At 42.3% G+C, this 19,629-nt stretch overlaps 1 long non-coding RNA gene across 1 annotated transcript; it reads left to right on the top strand.

The window, feature by feature from the left end:
* The first annotated feature begins 12,126 nt into the window (after positions 1–12,126).
* Positions 12,127–12,638, top strand: LOC144992276 (uncharacterized). The gene is made up of 2 exons (XR_013656148.1): positions 12,127–12,376; positions 12,458–12,638. It is a non-coding gene; the product is annotated as an uncharacterized LOC144992276 (long non-coding RNA).
* The last annotated feature ends 6,991 nt before the right edge of the window (positions 12,639–19,629 follow it).

Here is a 19,629-nt window from a genome sequence, read left to right as displayed (position 1 = left end):
ATTACCGATACGAAGCCCATCGAGACGACTGTTCTTGTAAATTTGGGCTATACAAATAAAATTGAATTGAACTGAATTGATGTGGCCCTCGGTGAAAATGAGTTTGACACCCTGCTATAAAAGTTTAAAATAAAAATAACATATTTACATAACATTATGTACATATACTAATCCATTCATTCAGTAAAATTAGAAGTGAACCTAAAAGTAATTGGGCGTTGTAGGGCGGTCGACCCATGATCGTAAGATTGCAGGTTCGATTGACACCTTTCACGCCCCATTTGTCAAAGTGCCCTTGGGCAAGACACTGAAACCCCCTGGCCTCTGGTGGTAGGTTGGTGCCAGTGTTCAGCAGAGGAGCCGCCATCAGTGTGTGAATATGTGAATGGGACTGTGACTGTAAAGCGCTTTAGGTTAAGGTAGAAAAGCGCTATATGAGTATACGCCATTTACCAAAGGTATGAACATTATACACACATACAAGACAAGATGATTGCACGGCTTGGTGAGTGGAGGTTTACTCAGTGTTGACAGCTCTGGTTGTCAATGAGCCATTTCTTTAAGTGTTTTGATTTCTGAGTTCCACTCAGTAGCAGCTCTAACAGAAAAAGCAGTCTGACCAAAAACACTTTTTCTAAAGGGAATGATACAGTCTCCTCTGACTGCACTCCGAGTTCTGTTGTGATCAGCTGATCGGATGTTAACAAACTGGTGAAGAAGAGGGGATGATGAGCCATGAATGATTTTGTGCATGAGACAGAGATTTGAACATTTGACCATGTTTTCCTAACTCAGTAATCCATGTTTTTGTAATAGTACAATAGAACAATGCAGTGGCGGTTTTTCCTTTGGGCAATGTGGGCGGTAGCCCAGGGCGCAATCTTGTACGGGGCGCAGAATCACCCAGAAAACAAAAACAAATATTGACAGTTTTTTCCCTTCAGTTTTTCTAGACTAAACCGCCCAATTCTACGTAAAGTTGATAAAATTTTATGCTTCTACTATAGTGTCCATTTGCTGCTACAATGACAATGGGGGGTGAGGGTGGGGGGCACCGTCCAGTGTTTCGCCCAGGGCAAGGACAGCCTCTGGGACGATGGTGAACAATGTTGGGTATCTTATCCAAAGTTTTAATGGTTTGTTTGTATAATGTTTGCAGAGGTTTTAAAGATGTATTACAAGCCTGTGAGCAGACCGGTAAACAGATACTGTATGTGAGAAAACCATGGAGTGCATGAACATTTATGCTGAATGTGTGGACATCTGATGGCGAATGTGTCTGAAATGACTGAGGTTGAATTGGATTCTATTGCAGACCCTTTTGATATGTGATTTGAAAGACAGCTTTGAATCCAATTATAACACCCAGATATTTGTGTTCTGACACGATCTGCAGCCTTTCACCTGAGACAAAAACATCTGGTTCAGCAGTGAAATTCTTATTGGACTTGGTGAAAAACATTGCAACTGTTTCAAATGCGTTTAACTGCAAGCAAGAGTACTTCAACCAAGCTGTGATGTTGACAATAGCTTTCATTTCTCCTTGTCTGTTCACCCCTCTTTCCTTTCCTTCACATATCCGATCATCAGGCACCATGCGGGTTATGGGGTCATTTCAACCAAATCTGGAGGTGAGTTTAGGACCACATTGGCAAATTGTCTGAATCTTTTCCTTCTCAGTGAGTGTTTTCATGTGGCTAGGTTACACTTTTTTTTTTAATTTTACAACCATCAACCAATGAATCATTCTGGTAAAGATCAGATGCATAGGTCATATGCTTTCTTTTTCTTTTTTACCATCACATTAATGGCTAACAGCTCCGACATCACCAGCCTTGCTGCACATTCACCAGCTCAGTGCTTCTCCACTTGGGAAGCTGACAGACTGTCTTCACTCCTCACACCCAGGCCAGATATGCAATTTATCAGCTGCAAAACATGCAGGAGTGCCAAAGATGGAAGGAACTCCTATCGGGTCTGGCTGCATAAGCTGCTGCTCAGTATGCTCTGCCTGGGCTCATTTCACCCTCCAGCAGACAGCGGACCCTGTATGGGCCCCTTGGTAAAAGACCAGAGGCACTCCTGCTTGGAGTCCCTCCACCTCTGCCCCTCTCCTTTGCCTGAGGGGGAGATCAGAGTGACGGGGCCAACAGGACGGGATATTATGATGCACCTGGCATCGCGTGCACGCGCCCAATTCTGTCACTTTTATTACCACGGTGCATTCGTGTGTTAAAGCAGGATTTGTGCTGCAGATACCTACCATGTTCAACAAGTGTGGCTGATGTCGGCCCTCGGAGGGAACGGGCTGCTATGAGATGCCAGAACTTGGTGGGGGGGTAGATGGATGACGACTGCTCCAAAATGAAACAATTCATTCCCACCATTCTTTTTATAACTACAGACTAATTATTTTAGTCATGAAGGTTATTTCATAACTCTGCCGGCCTGCTTTGCATGGTGCAAATGAATTGAGTTGGAAGGGAAGATCTGAGCTGATTTTAAATTGGTTCCCGGAACCTGCCAGGCAAACGCATGGGCGTATGGATTGTGTTATTTTTTTTTAGCTGGAGGTTTCGACATAATGCAGACTGATTTCACTGTGAAGATATTAGTTAGATGAATAAATGAATGTCTGACAGACTCATTTCTGGGGTATTTTGTCAAATACTAATGCAGTCTTTTTCTCATCCACTTTTTTTGTTCTTCTGTGGAAAACTGTCTTTCCAGAGCTTCACCTGAGTTTTTTTTTAGAACATACATGACAGAGAAGCAGGTATGTTTTGCACCTTTTTTAAACAATATTTTAACAAAAAACTGATCAGTCCATCAATAAAGTCCAATGTGTGGAAACACTGAGTTTAGCAAAGACATGTAATGTGACCATCCAGTGTGCTAGAATGTTCTAAGAATGTTCCCTTTGGATTCTTTCGATGTGGAAAGACAACTGTGGGCTGAATTTTAGGAAACTAACATGTGAATGGATTTGCCATTCAGTCTTGTTTACTTGTTTGTTTGGACACATATTTCATTTTTGCTTTGAACGTTGCTTTGAACGTTTCCATTATAAAATGGACTCATTAACCCTTGTCCTATCTTTGATGACCCCACCCTTACATTGACGTGTTCTCCCTACCATGACAAAGGTGGATAAAGGTGGAAAGATTTCATGTAATCCATGGACACCAGTGAAGATCGCAAATCATTGAAGAAAAAAGGTTCAGAGCACTGTCTAGTGGGTCTAGATGACCCAACTCCCAATGGTAAAGTGCTTAGGATAGCACAAGGGTTACAGGGGAGGCCATAGATACTGTCAGGTCTATGCTGAAGAGCCAAACTCAAATATGCCATTGTATGAGCATTTATAGAATAATCAAAATGAACCTTTTTTCTTCAATGATTTGTGATCTTCACTGGTGCCCATGGATGACATGAAATCTTTCCACCATTATCCACCTTTGTTATGGTAGGGAGAACGCGTCAATGTAAGGGTGGGGGGGGGTCATCTATGATAGCACAAGGGTTAATATTTGTTTGTGGAGCTCCTAAATATCACATTTGAAATAGTTCAAATGTTCTGTTGACTTTTTGTTTGTATCCTTGCAAAATGTCTTTGTAGTGAAGCAACTGTTTAAGAATTTTAGTTCTATTTTTTAATATATTGCGTAAAAATCATTAAACTTGCATATAGAAACCTGTCAAATGGTGCAGATTTCATATTTATGCCATTGTGGGTCACTCGGTTTGAGGGCTCAGAATCTTCTATGTCCCATCAAAAGGATCAATTTTTGGTGTTTAAATTCAGATGCTATTTTTATGACATATTTATCATGTCAGTGTGGATCATCCATGTTGTTCCCCAGTTCTTCTCCTCTGCCTCTGCTCCCACCCTTCATGCATGTTTAACGTTTTCCAGTTTTTGCATCCAGATCTGCAGATCGAGGATCGTATAAAACACGCAGGCAAAGCCTTGAGATCATGACAAAGAGATCTCAATTCATCAGAAGAAAGTTTCCTTTTCCCAGTTTCTTGAATTACTGAATATAATTTTATTTTATTGGTTGATGTTGGACTCATAGCGGGTCGCAATAAGCCTTGGTTTCAACAGCTCCAATCCTTTCTTTGGATTCGTTTGCGGAGCCCTTTTTTCATTCAAAGTTCAAAGTAGCACCTGGGAGAGCAGCAGCAGCAAAGAGATGTAAAAAATTCACAATGGCACGTCTGCCTTTGATCTCTTCCTAACACAAATGCGCTTGCTGCTTCCTGTCTCATAATGTCAGACCCTTAACCAGGCTCTGGAAAACACACGCAGAAAAGATTTGTATTTGGAAAAGGTTTTAAGCCCCTTCTGAGCGAATCTAGTCAAGAAAGTTTGTGCGCCTGAAGCCAAAGTAAGTGAAAATAAGAAAAGAAACTGGCAACTCTACAGCACGTTTCTTTCTTTCTTATATTTCAGAGATGATGGATAAAATGAAGCAGAGTGAAAAGTCTAGTAGAATTCAAGTTTGGAGAATTTTTTTGGCTAGCGGCTCCTTAAGACGGATTAAAGGCTTATCATCCAAAGGTGTGTTCGGTGTTCAGATCATTTGTTGAGGAAATATGAAAGAACACAGAATACGAACCAAATATGATGAATAATGCATTTGTAATGTGATGTGAGACTCATGTTAAACACGTCCAAATTCACACATTAACGCCGCCGTTCCAGTTGATCTGCAGTGCAACATGCAGCCCGGCCAGAGTCTGCAGGCAGCATTCATACATAAGTCAGAGCAAGCTGTGCTTTTCTTTCGGTTAGCAACCCAAGGCAAACAGAACTCTGCACGCCATGAATGCATTGAGCATACTAATGCTTTTGCATTGCAATGATGCGTTGCTTTGAAATGCTAACAACTACAAAGCAACCAACATGTGGAATGCAACAGCAGCGTGGGCCCGACTGTTGATTGGGCAGTTCCTCACCTGGAGCTGAGATTCTGCACAGCCGGAGGTGCCAGAGGTTAATTAAGCTCCAGGAAACAATGCTTTAAGACCCAAAGCTTCTTTTCTAGTTTTGTTTTTTGAGATTTCATCAGCACAATAATAAGTACTGAAGTTAAACATTTAATCTTTCAAGTTCATTTAGTAAAATAGACTTAAGCAGCAAGAGAAAAACCAAGAGCATTTTTTTAATCAAAAAGCTGTCCTAAAAGGCAATGATCTTAGATTTGGTTTACTTAAATGGATTAAAAATAATTAAAGAGAGAGCATTTAAGTGTAAATCTACATTCTCTTCGGGCATTTAGCTCATGGTGTTCCCACTGGAGAGGTTACTACTTCTTTTTCTACGGTTTACCAGCGCATGTCCTCCACCTACAGTTAGAAGAGGCTTGGTGTGAATCTAGCTCCAGGCTTTTTCTTTCACAGCTCTATTCCGATATGAAAGACAGAAACCACTATTATTAATTTCTCCTTCATGATCAATTTTCAAACGGTTTGTGCTTCCGTGATGTCACGACCAAATCCAAGTCCCTGATTGGAGGCTTTTGATGCTCAGTGGCAGCACATTTTGTATGTAGAGCTCAAAAACAAGCAGTTATGCGTGAATGGAAGAGTTTTGAATGCCCGAAATGCGCATTTACATATATCATTATTGAAAGTGCCCGCTTGAACATGGGTTGCCGAGGGTGATGTGAACACAGATTTAGACAAAGCTTACGGGTAAAAAATGTAAATAGGCATTAAAGATCCACTCGGATGAAAATCAGTTTTTGGTGTTTGGTTTTTTTATGATGAAGGACATAAAAACTTTAGGTTTAAAAGTATTTCTTTATTCAAATTGTTGATAACCAGGGGCAAGCAAGACTGCAATTTGGAAAAAGATCGTATTTGTGACGCAGAAAATACACTATGTGGGCCTCAATCTCCCTCCCTCCTCCCCTTTCTGATGCATCCACTGTGAGACAAATAGATCCATGAACGTCTTTGTTTTCCTCGTCTGAGCTGCAATCTGGATCTAAACTGTACGGCTGGATGGCTCTGATATTGTTCACCATTTTTGCTTTACCAATAATGTTTGTTTGAGGTTGTGAGGGGCTGTAAACTGTCAGGCAAGAGCGTCTACACAAGGATGATGGGAAATGAGGGCTGGCTTACTCCATGCCAACACTATAGAGCAAAGGATGATTGGAGTGGGACTTTAAAATGTTTCAATTAGACACGTTTTAAGGAATAATGTTTTTGCATTTGTCTTTACTTTATATTTTATTCAAATGTTTAAGTTTCCCCGCACATGTATTAAAATATTTCTTTGCTGATTGTTTGAATGCAGGACTGGAAAACACTGATGCTTCTTCAACTGATAATTGTTGACTAAAAATTCACAGGAAAGATGAAACCTGGAAGAGAGTTCTTAAGTATAATTCAATACCTATCAGGAAATATGGCTGACACTTGTACAAATAGGCATGATTAAAGTGTAGAAAGTGCAGGTTTGACATTGATTTTTATGCACACGACTGTTTTGCACAAAACGATTCGCTCTAACGAACCCTGCTAGCTCCTCCAATCAGCATCCTCGGCTTCTATTGATGTCAGCGGATGCAGTTATTACTTCCTCAGATGTCGGCAAATGTTTATGACCACTGGAAAATCTTTGACTACACCTTAACTAACAAGAACACAGAGCAAAAAAAAAAAAAAAATAAAAAGGGGAGGCTCCTCCTCCCTCCTCTGCCAGCATGCTGTTTGGAGCGGCGTGCTGCGGCAGCTGCGTGAAACGGAGGCTTTGCACTGGAGGCACCACCGCTGGTATTAATGCATAACCATCACTCTCCTCTGCATCTAAATGTTTCATTACAGCCAAAGCGCAGACACAATTTCTTGGCCTATATGGTCTCGCTCACCAGCAAGCGCCGCTCTCTTAAGGGGAAAGTAAAGCGTGACAAATTGAAATAAATGAGAGACGGAGAGGGGAGAGGAGATGAGATGGGGAGGGCAACCAGGAGGTCTTTTCTGTATGTGGCCCGGCAGCAAAGATAAGATGTGGATTTTTCCAAAAACTGTTGTGTTTCTGTACCGTGGAAGTCAAATGGCTCCAGTTTTGATAAAACCAACAATCTTTAATTTTTAAATGTTTGATTTAGCTATTATCCAAACGTTTTGTTCAATGTTAATACATCATATTCAGCATGAAACACGTATTGATCAATAATTTCACCTTTTCCTGCTGAAAACCAAATTTTTGCTGCATCATCCATTTGATGCGTAAGGACTTTATTATCCAGGGGCGGAGCTGTAGGGGGGCCAGCTGCCACCCAGTAAAAAGCCTTCCCTCCCCACTCCCCCCCCCCCCATTTTGGAATAACAGCATTAGTTATAGCACCTCTGCTAAAAGAACTGCTGTTTTAATATATATGACAATAACCATAATCGTGCATGGTTTGAAAATTCCCCTGATGGAAACTCGACCATTTCAAAAACAACCTCGCATTTATGGAAGAAAAAAAAACTTTTTGTACTTTGAAGAGGTGTTTTTTTAAATTGAAATTGACGTATCTGCTACAACTGCAATGGAAACGCTTTTTAAAAATTAAATGAGTCAGATAGTAATGGCGTTGCTCTTCTTGGTAGGAACTGGCTGCCTTGGTCGCTGCACAGCGGGCGCCACCAGAGGTCCCACAGCGTCACACAGCTCATCAAAAGTTGAGCGTGTCATGAGGAGTTGTTGGAACCACAGCTCCTCTGTAAAACCACCAACCACCATTTCCCAAAATGGCTTCATCCGTAGCCCCTCCCACGTGTAAAGAGCTCGCCGCTCCATGACCTGAAGAAGACGCCGACGTCTCCTTTGAGAGATGATGAGTGCTAATGCCGTGGCAGATTTTTGGATGTATCTGCTGTCAATCAAAGTATTGTTTACATCCATGTTTTTGAGTGACTTATTGCACGAGTTGGTTTGTGTTTATTTGCGTGATTATGATTTAATGGCAACATTGTGCTTTTTCGACATTACTAGAACTTTGATACCTCAATCAAAATGCAAAAAGCTGACAGGTATCGGCAGTCGAAGCGAGCTGCAGCCCGGACTGTTGCGGAGGCAAAAACTCGGGCCTGGGAGGAGTTCGGTGAGGCCATGGAGAAGGACTATCGGTTGGCCTCGAAGAGATTCTGGCAAACCATCTGGCGCCTCAGGAGGGGAACGCAGTTCTCTACAGGCAACGTTTTCAGTGCAGGTGGGGAGCTGTTGACTTCGACTGGGGACATTGTCGGGCGGTGGAAGGAATGCCGCGTGGCAGTCGGGAGCTGTACCACTGGACTGGCAGACAGGGGTGGTGGTTCCCCTCTTTAAGAAAGGGGACTGGACGGTGTGTTCCAACTACTGGAGAATTACACTCCTCAGCCTCCCTGGGAAAGTCTATGCCAGGGGCACTGGAGAAGAGAGTCCATCCGATAGTAGAACTTCAAGAACAACAGTGGGATTTCTGTGGTCGTGGTCACTGGTCGTGGAACAATGGACCAGCTCTACACCCTCTTTAGGGTGCTGGAGGGATTGTGGGAGTTTTCTCATCCAGTCCATATGTTCTTTGTGGATTTGGAGAAGGCGTTCGACCGCGTCCCCCGTGGTATCCTGGGAGTATGGGGTCCGGGGAGCCTTACTGAGGGCTGTCCCGTCTCTGTATGACCGGAGTAAGAGCTTGGTTTGCATAGCCGGCAGTAAGTCAGACAGGAAGGGGGGGTGGAATCTACTTTACAAAACCTTTTTGAAAGTCAGTCATACGGTGACATTCTGTAACCTAAATTTTAATAAATGTACAGAAAAAAATCATGCTTTTCTTGGGTTAATTTTTGTGTGAAATTCCCCCCAAAAAATGGGAACACAAAACAATGTTGTCTAAGGTGACAGTTGGTTTAGTCGACGGACTTGAGGCCTTCGTGAGGACATTTAATGCTAAATGCCAAAAACATCTGAAACATGGACAAAAAATGGTCAAAGCCATCTGGTGCCTGAAGAGGAGAAAAGAGACAAAGAAAAGGGTATGTTCTCATAGCTAGATGCACGTTTTCTAAGGCTACCTGGCCCTGCAACAACAACGTTGTTGAAGTACGGCCAAATGTTGCAAATAACGTCATTGTTTATTTTTTGAGATTTTCTTTCGTTAGTTATGATTCGTGTGTCTGTCTGCTCTGCTGTAACACAAAGGTTTTGTTGTGTTTTTTTGTTGTGTAATTAGTTCATAATGTTAAATGAGCTGTGATGGTAGCATGCTGCTGCTGCTGCTGCTGCTGCTGCTGCTGCTGCTGCTGCTGCTGCTGCTGCTGCTGCTGCTGTTGCCATAACATGCTAACTTCAGATTGGCCGTTACTTCAATCATCATTTGTGGCAGCCTAAACGTTTTCACAATGTTTTTTTTAACAGTTAACTGGGGATTTAGGGGTTAATTTTGAGCCTGCATTTATGAAGTTTATTTTTTATTTATTTACAAATGTTGGGTTATATTATTAGTCAACAGAATTTTCACAAGTCGGTAGGTAGTTCTAAAGATGAATATTTGCCATTTACTACAACTCTATGGTGACAAAACAGAATTTAACAGGTCGTAATTAAAAATGTGCCAATCAAAGGATTGACGACAGCAAACATGAGCTTATTTTTCTTCTCTGAAGTACAAATTGATATAGAGCATGACAATTTAAAATTCCAATTCATAAATATTTTTTAAAAGGCCTATATTGCAGATGAGGAGCTGACGGAGCAATGCGAGCCACTAGACGACATACTGCATTTTGAAGGGAACTGTGATTTGGACAGAAGAGAGCTTGTCAGGAAATCAAGAACTTGGCTAACTTGCCATCAACGACTCTAAGTCTCCTTGAGCTTATTATCACTTCATGTCTGATAAGGATCTGTCAGAAATATATCTCAACTTTTGGACTGCTCTCAGGATTGGACTTACCTTACCGTCACTGTGGCTCAAGTATTTAAGTCATACCTAAGGTCAACAATGTCTCAGGAGCGACTCACTAACGTTGCTGTTGTTAGAATCAATCATTCAGTAGGGGAGCAGATTTCATGATGACGTTATTGACGAGTTTGCATCAAGGAAGGCTAGAAAGGTTCGGTTTTAGTTAGTGTTTTCTGTTCTCAGTGCAATGGTGCTGCAGTTATATTTATTTTAGCGTTTTATTTGTGTGATAAAAGACTTGTGCTTTATAAGGTTGATTTTATATTATTTATTCAATGTTGTGTTTCGACCAGGGAGAAATTCAGAGTAGAACCGCCACCGGTGGTTGGGCCCTCCCTTAGAGATAGGGTAAGAAGCTCGGTCACCCGCGGAGAGCTCGGAGTAGAACCGCTTCTCCTCCACATCGTAAGGAGCCAGCTTAGGTTGCTCGGAACACCTCTCCGGATGCCTCCTGGACGCCTCCTCCTAGAGAGGTGTTCCGGGCATGTCCCACTGGGCGGAGGCCCCGGGGAAGACCCAGGACACGTTGGAGAGACTATGTCTGTCGACCCGGTCCCACCCGGTCCCAGATAAACGGAGGAAGATGGATGGATAGAATTTTGATCATTGTTGCACATATATGTGATGGAAATGCAGCTAATGGTGACTATTCACACAATTAATGACCTCCTGATGGGAAAAGTCTTTTAGGTTCTTTGGTTTTCTTCATTTAGTGTTTTTTGTCTGAATTAATCATTTAATTTTAATAAACTCCAACTTTTCTCAATATATATTGTCCTAGCTGTGTTCATAAATTAAATTGTCTTTTGAAATGATGTGCTTCTGTGGCGAAATTAATTCAATTTCTGTGTTTTTTCCACATTTTCTTATCATCAGGTGACTTGTTAGGGGAAAAGACTGAATCCACATCCTCTACTTTTCTCAGCATTTTCTTTCTGTTGTGCTTCTCTGAGTCGGTCTGGGTTGGTTTATGGAAGGAAAATCAAACCCATTTGTTGTGAAGATGCATCAGAAACAAAAACTGATGATTTTGTTTAGAAAACTTTCACCACATGAAGAAAACTTTGAGTTTGGGAGGTTTGCGAAGTGGGGATTTTGGATCTAACGGAGCATTTCTTTAATCTATCATACAGTTTCAGACCAAAGCAGAGTTTCTTTTAGATTAGTGCTGCATTTAAATCTGAATGTCCAGAGGCAAAGGGAAATTGGTTTTGTTGTTGTTTGGCTGATTTGAAAGAGCCGTGTAACTGTTAACCCTCTGGCAGTGAATCAGTTCACATGCCTCAACAATCTCTGACCAAATGTGCTTTTTATTTATCTGCAAAGCTTTCAATGCAGCCAGTTAAAAAAAAATCTTTATTTTAATAACTCTAATTCAAAAATGTCAACGTTTCTATCCATATAAAAATCCAGAACTCTGGCTGTCATTTGCATTTTTAATGTACCGGTACATCGTTTGAAAAACAAGTTGAAAGTTTGCAAGTGACTTGAAACTTACAACTTTACAGTATTTTTTTATTGTGTAAAGAGAATTCACGATTCATTTATCCTCCAGCTAAAGAGTACCTCATATTATTGTACTTTTCAAAGCAGAAGATGCAGTAATGTCCTATTTTCTTCTTCAAAATATGTTTCTGCTCAATACAAACTCAAGAAACTGCATATTCTGATTGGCTGGACTTTGAACAATCTACACCGACACAGTTATTTAATAAGATTTCTGTAAAGATGACCCAAAAAGTGATCATAATTCCTTTCTTAGCTTCACCGTGCAATGAAATCAATGTCTTCTTGTAACATTAGGATCCTGACTAAAGATGCTGTGTAGTTCTCTTCTGACGAACATTTTTGCTTCGAATTTTTGTACCTGAACAAGTTTTTTATGTTTATTATTTAAACACTTAGTTTGGGCCCTCCAGATACAACAACCACATTTTCAAGGGGGTCCTCTATCCCATAGACATTAGGCGATACTGGGAATTTGGGTATCGATTCGATACCAGGTAATTACAGGGCTAGTACCGCCGATATCGATTCTGATACTTTTTTCTTGAAGTATTTGATAATGGAACATTTTGAAATACACATTTTTTGTTAAATAAGTGTAAAATGAAACACAGGACAGAGACTTTTGGCAACAAAAAATGTTAATTAACAACAATCTGAACTGAACACGCCCATCAAATATAAAACATGCGAGATACAATAATTTGATAATAAGAAAACAGTAACTAGTGCAAAACAAAAAATAAAATAAGCAAACATGTAACAAAAATGTTAGTATAACAAATATGTCACGGTACCCCCAGCCAGCTCCTCCTCCTCATCAGGTCCACCTGCGGACACCAGCTGTCCCGCCTCTTCCTCATCAGCGGCTGGACTCATAAGGAGAACCAGGACCTGTACTCGACGCTAGTTCGTTGTACTCCACGGTGCATCCTCTGGCTCTGTTCACGATTATTGTTCATGCTTCGTATACCTCGCCTAACTCTGTCTTGTTTCTGCCTGCATAGGATCACATCCACATCAGTCACGCTCTGGACTCACAGACTCACCGTTTCTCTGGTCCCTCCTCGTCACCCCTCTGGACATCCTCCGGGAAGAACGGTGTTCGCCGCCAAGACCCTCCAACCATCCTCTAAACGTTATCTCCTGGAACTCTGTCATTCCTCAGATTAAATTCAGTACTACTCATCCTCTTCGCCTGCCGAGTATTCCTTCCGGGTTCCAGCATCTGGGTCTGCCACAGCCTCGCTAGCCATGACAAAATATTTGGGAACAATAAAAAAGGCAGTGATAAAATATCAGTCACTAGTGAAAAAAGTGAATAAAAACAGCACTATGATAAATATAAAAATATAAACAACAAAAGAAAAGTTGCCTTTGCTGGAAATATGTGGCTCTTTAATGACTCAGCTCTCTGATGGACCAGGGAGGAGAGGGGCAAGGTCATGTGATCATGGGTGTGACCGGCATTGAGAGAGAGGGAGGTGCGTTGTTTACACAGACACACAATGTTGCCAGATTGGGCAGTATTTACTCAAATTGTTTATTTTTTTGCCAGATCTGGCAACACTGCAGACAGATAGAGACTGCACTTGCATTCACATCACGCTAGTATCAATATTTCACCTTGGTATCAGTACTATCAATACTCTGATCGAAACGCCAACCCCTAATAGACATTCGGGTACAGATTCAGGAGCAAATGGAAAACCAAAAAACAAACAAAAAAAACTTCTCAAGTGTAGCTTCCGCAGACGCCATCATCAATTCACATTAGGGCGTGTTGCTGTCCTCTAATTTGCATATATAACAAACTTCTTTGTTGTTGGTTTTTTCCTTTTTTTAAGGCCTAGTAGAAATCAAAAGCATGCCAGTGGAAACATTTTGACTAATCAATAGATCTTGATAGTCAGTTTTTGCTCTGTAATATCATCGATTAGGACGAGTTGCAACTACAGAAAATTTGTCTACACCAAAATTTAAGACACATTTGACCTTTTGAAATGTTTTTTTTTCTTTAGATAATTGTTGTGTAAAAAAGTGTAATTTTATTTTGTGCAGTTGCTACAGTTTAAAGACCCTCTCTGATCATCCTTTGATCTTTTGTGTTTCCAGTGGTCTTTCAATTATAATTATGCCATTTTTAGCCAAAATCAAAAAAATTGTTGTTTTCCAAGACATAGAGTCTACTGAGCGGCAGGAGTTCATTGAAAATTCACCCCTGAGTTGTGGGCGGACAATTGGAGTGGAGCAACCCCGCCCCCCTTCCCTTTGCGGACCGTAGCAGGGAGCTTGTTTCCTGTCTAGCATATTTTCCACGGCATAAATAGGATCTTTTTCAAACTGCATTTTATTTTGTCTGCTCCTGATTCACAATGATTTGGATAGAAATATACTTATTTTTATTATTATTCATATCTGTCCCCCATCATCAGAAAAATGCTATAAAAATATGTTAAAAACATGATTTTCATCTGAATAGGTCTTAAATTTTCACATGAGTGCTGCATTCACTGCACTTCGCTGTATCTTTCCAATTCTTTTCGTTTGACACTTTTTCAATTATTGTCCTAATGGAATAATTAAGATGTCAATTCAAAGTTTCAACCACTGAAAAAGTGAAGAAAAAAACAAACAAACAGGAATAAGAATGGAAGCATTTGCTCATGCAGGGTACCATGGCAACCGTTTGGGTTACATTTGAATGTCGCCGTTGTTTAGCTGCTGAATAGAAAGAAGAACGCTGCGCTGAAAGCCGGCTCATCACACAGCTGGACGAGCACTAATAATCTGCCTCCTTTCTCATTTATGTATTTTTTTTTGTTGCTCTTTTTCCAGTTTCCTTCAAAGCCCCATGCACTCAGCTCCCCCTTGTTCGTGCAGCTTTGTAAAGAAGGGTCAAAGAGAAGCTTAATCAAAGGGTCATTTGTGAGTCTCAATGGGGAAGAAGGCCTGCTTTTCTCCTTAATGGGCTCAGCTCAACACAAGTGTCCCAGCAACAATGGAAATGGTTGTATTGCTAAATGAAACATTGTGAAAGGGGAACCATAAAATCCCAGAACTCTGTTTCACATTGGTGAGTTGTGTCTGCAAATGGAGGGAAGAACAAAAGAAAATCAAGATGACGACTTGGTCAAACAAGAACTCTGAACTGTAAATATTTGACATTTTAAGTTGGCCGCTATTAAACTGTTCTGCACTGTGAGAGCAGTCCATCCACCAATTAGGTCTCCATCTTAATATAATTACTGAGTCTGTGGCTCATTTATAACAACACACTTGCAAACAAAGACATGCGTGCATACGCCAGGAGCTCCTGAGGCAACAATTATCAGCTCAAACATCCTGGAAAAGGCAGGCTGCATCATGTAAATGATTTGATACAAATAAGCTTCCCCTAATTAAAGGGCTTCATTTGCTAAAAGGGGTAAGAGAGGGAGACTCACGTTGGAGCTGGCTGAAACATGCAACTACAACCTAAATGCCTGAGGTGCCGCCAAAAGGGATGACGTGGAGAAGGTGCGTCTTTCTGATTTAGCCGTTGAGGCCAAAACGATTTGTACACCTGTGTTTGAAGACATTCAAAACAGTTTGGACTTTTGCTCCGAAAGGAAACTTCAGCTGCCACTTCAAATCAAACGGATTACAACAGATAAATAAAAACACTGCGATTACATGACATGTTGAGCGTGTAGAGGTTTAGTCATATGTACCTGCACAGGGGGTTTTACTCGTAAAGGCGCTGCCAGTTTTTGGGTCATACAGGGAAGGTCACAGAGAGGAGCGGCTGCGTATTAAGGGGAGCTCAGGTGTGTCTTGCAGCTCCTTTGAGGCGTGTAAACCCACCTTATGCCCAGGTTTATAATTCAGAGCAATTTAATCACTCAGGTCGCATTGGTTGCAAAGCCAATTTCTGCAAAATGAGACGCAATCTGATGACATCATTTGTGGTATAGTCGCATTCATATTGCACTTAAAACTACAGTTATACTTACTTCAAGCGATTGGAGGACCGAGCTAACTAATTCCAACAAATTGCAGTTTCCATATCCTAGGATTTAAAGAATGGCTGCTATTACTGTATTCTAATTACAAGAGGGGTTAGACCCTATTTCATTCACAAGAAGTTCTAAAAAAGTAAAAATAAAAACATGACATTTCTACTGCACATTTACTTTCTAATGCAACTATAACTCCAGCTATATTCCATTAAAAATGGATAAAGTATTAAATCATTTCAATTTTTCTTTCAAGTTTGGCATTCTGAGGTGTTTAAATACAAACATATCCCTGAAACATATCCCAGCTGCCCTGGGGCAGAATGAAAGGGGTGTGGCTGCCAGTTGGCGTCTACGGCCCCTCTGACCATCGCCGCGACATTCATACGCAGTCACACACCAGTGGAGCCGCAGTGGAGGCAGGGAGGGGGAAGTGTCTTGTCCAAGGACACAGCGGCAGTTGGAGTGTGGATCAAACCGCCGATCCTTCAATCGTTGGACAACTTGCTCAGCTGCCTGAGCCACTGTTGCCCCGATAATATTTGAAAAACAGAATCTCAAAGATCCCTACATATCACTATAAATAAAATACCAAATCCAGGAAACGCTGGAGACAATGGCGTCATCAGAGTTGCAAGTGAATCCGTCAACCAACCAGACCGCATAATTGTGGAAGGGACGCGGTACGATGGCCAGTTGGCCCACTGCCGTGAAATATAAACCGAGCATTAGGGGACATCATGAAAATGGAACGTACCATTGTTGTGCATGTGGTAATGGCATAGTGAAGTAATGGAAGTAGCATCCACCCAGGACGTACTGGTGATGCTGTCATATGGTGTCGTTACACCGCACTTTAGATGTTAGTAAGGTTAGTAAGGAGTACTTGCGCCTTACTTTTTTTTTTTTTTTTTTTTTTTAACTTGTCCTGTCCAACAGCTGGGCAGACAGATGAGAGCTGAGGGCCTCTTGTGTTGGACATATTTTACTTTAACAATAGGGGTTATTAATCTTCATACAAACCAGAGGTATGTCTGAATAAACCCCTTTTGTAATTGAGGCCAAACTTTATTAATTTCAACCATGTTTGAAAATCTTTGGTGTTGGACCGGACGGAAAAGGAAAGAAGGGAAGAAGAGAGAGGGATGTTAGAGAGAGGGGGGTAGGAGGGTGATAATAGGAGGGGAGGGGGGATAAGACCATGAAGCAGCATAAAGCAACAAGTTTACTGGTTGTTTATCGTTACGGTAAGGTTCAAATGTAGTACAAAAAGGGCGGGGCCTGTCCGCACACACTCAAATGTTATCAACACACCTGTTAGCTGCAAAAATGTCCACGTCGACATGTACACAAAACAGATAGAGTTCACATGCATACTTATGCCTTAAAACCAACTAGTGTGAAATATTTCAGTCATTAAACCATGCAAACTGTTAGTGCAAAGGTGAGCTAACACCTGTGCTCAGGTGAGTGTTTATGTTCTTCTAAAATGGATGGTGGAACATGAAAAGAAGGAGGAGAGCGCCCAGCCATCCCCACCCCAAGACCCCCGCCGCAGGAGCAGCGGCAGCCGGAATCCCCCCAACGCCACACGTGAACAGGCAGGGAACAACCGCCCCCCGGGCGACCAAGACCGCCACCCAGGCCAGGGCCAGCAGGACCGCCGCGAGGCCCCCAGAGCCAGAGAGCAGGGAGGCACGGAGGGAAAGAGAGCGCCGCCCCAGCCCAACCAGGAGAGCAGCCCCCCCCGCCGCGCCGGGAGAGCCCAACGCAGGGCCCCACCGGAGAAGGACGCCCACAGCCCCAGACGAGCACCCCATCACCACCCAGGAGTTCCGGGCATCCCCTCGCCCCAACCCCAGGTACGAGCCAGGACCCCCCAAGGGAGACGAGCTCCGCACTCCAGGCAGCCACCCACCCGGCCCACGGTTGGTCCAGGGAGGAGCAAGGCAGAGGCCCGCCGCCCCCGCCCAGGAGGGGGGAACCCCGGGGGAAAAAGGGGGCCCACAAGGGGTGTTGTAAATATGGCCCGACCAGGCTCGGCCACAGTTGAAAATTTGGTGGGGCCCAGCGCTCAGGGGCAAGGACCAGGACCCACCCCCGGGGACACGAACACCCCCGGCACAGGTGTAATGTAAACCCCCCCACCGCGCGGAGAGAGAACCGCCGGGCCCAGGAAGCCGGCACCCAGGGGACACGGCCGCCGTTGCCAAGGGGCCCGCACCTTCCTGACCACGGAAATACCACATGCACGGTGTGTGCACGGGATAAATAAGTGCCAGTAGGATTTCCACAAAAACTACTCTCTGATTGTCCGATTTCCTCATTTCTAACAGTCAGGCTGAACGCAAGGAGCGCACACTGATGTGAACACAAGGCTGAAACTGAGCTTCAGTCTTCCGAGTTTTAAAAAGGAATTGACTGCATTTTAATACCCAACCCCACCTTCAGATTTGCTGAATAACAGGAAATGTTTCCAGTGTTAAAATGCTTCTGTGACTGATCTGGTACAGTAGTTTCTGCTGGCTCGAAATCAGCCTGTCCAGTGATTTTTCCCTTCCTGGTCTCAAGATGGCAATCCTTCCCCCTGTAGGATTTCCCAGGGCAGGCATTGATTTCCTGGAGGCTATAGCTTAACCAGGCCCACTGGACAATACAAGAGAACAACATGACATTAAGTTCAAAATGGATGATCTCACAGAAACACAGCTAACAAGACACTGTGGATTTATCTTAGCTGGACAAAGTTCTCCTTATCAGCGAGCGCGCACACATTCACACAAAGCCTTTACGGTCACGCTGAATCAAACCTATTAAACTTCATTAGTTGCAGAGAGGAAGCAGCAGAGAAAAAAAGGGTCAAAGGACACCACTTCTGTTTTTGGTTGATTCCTCCCATGTTATGAAAGGAGCATGGCCTAATCAAAGGGAGGGGAGCATGGAGGTGCAGGCAGCAATGCAGAAGAAAAGCAATTAAACGGTTTACCTTTGAGGGGACTCATCTTCAAGCATCCAGCAGCCTTCCGAGGCGCTCTCCTTTTTGTTTAAAGAAACAGTGACAATTGCATATCTGATTTCACAGTACTTTTCAGCCCAGAGAGATGAAGTCAAAGAACTGAAATGAGAGGGGAGATGCATGCTGGGAATCAAAACTGAGCTTTATTAACATGACAGCATCCCCTTCTGAGAGCTGTGGCACTTTGCAAATGTGACAACTATACTGTGATGTTCTCCGTTCCATGTGGCGTTTAGCTTCCTCCAGCTGGCCTGGGATACTTTTTAGTGCACACATTCTGTACGTGGTTCATGTTACTCATGTTAATCACAAAAAAAGTTGTTTGGGCTGAGAAACAAGCAGAAAAGTTACACTATACAGTATACACCCTTTGCAGCTTATCAGTCCCAAAAGTCCAACATTAACTCCATAATAATCCTTTAGTTTCATTACAGGTTCTTTCTGGGACAAAGTCTCTGATGGATCTGAAGGATTTTTAATTACAGAAACAAAATCTCTGCTTGAACTAGAACAAGAACATGAATCTGTAGGACAGTTTGACCCTTTGACTTACAATTATTTAAGGAAATATTTCACTTGTGCAATGTCTTATGTTTTATGTCTTAGCTTACTTGTTGACAAACTAGATAGTTTCCGTGATGTCACCATTGGAAATGTAGAAATAAATAATAAACGTCCTGATTTCATGACATTACTGGATTCCTCGGAGTAGAAGTCGCATTTCTTTTGCAAAGTTTTGCTGGGGGTGCGACTTTTATTCAGGTGCGACTTATGTGTGATTTAAAAAATAATAATAAATAACAACAACCACTAGAGGACACTGTAGGTAGTATTTGACATAAATGCAGAAGAAGCACCGCTCAGTCTTACGTCGAGCGCGGTGGAGTTGTTCCAAAAAGACGTGGGGGATACAGAATTAATCAAATTTATTGATCTGAAATGATTGAAAGAGTTTAGTTGACTTGTTAGCATGTTCTTTAGGGTAATCTTAATTAAAAGTCTGATTCACATATTTGAGACCTCTGACATGCAAATCAAATTTTTATTCATCTTCTTCCGTTTATTCCCGTTCGGGGTCACGGGGCTGCTGGAGCCTATCCCGGCCACTTGAATGAACAAATGAATGATGAATGATGTCCAAATAAGAACTATTATTAAGATAACC

This window comes from Oryzias latipes, chromosome 5, assembly GCF_053564925.1.
Source record: "Oryzias latipes strain Hd-rR chromosome 5, Olatipes_Hd-rR_3.1".
NCBI classification, from domain to species: domain Eukaryota; kingdom Metazoa; phylum Chordata; class Actinopteri; order Beloniformes; family Adrianichthyidae; genus Oryzias; species Oryzias latipes.
The sequence above is the reverse complement of the archived record's forward strand: the minus strand, read 5'-3'. Positions and strand labels throughout refer to the sequence as shown.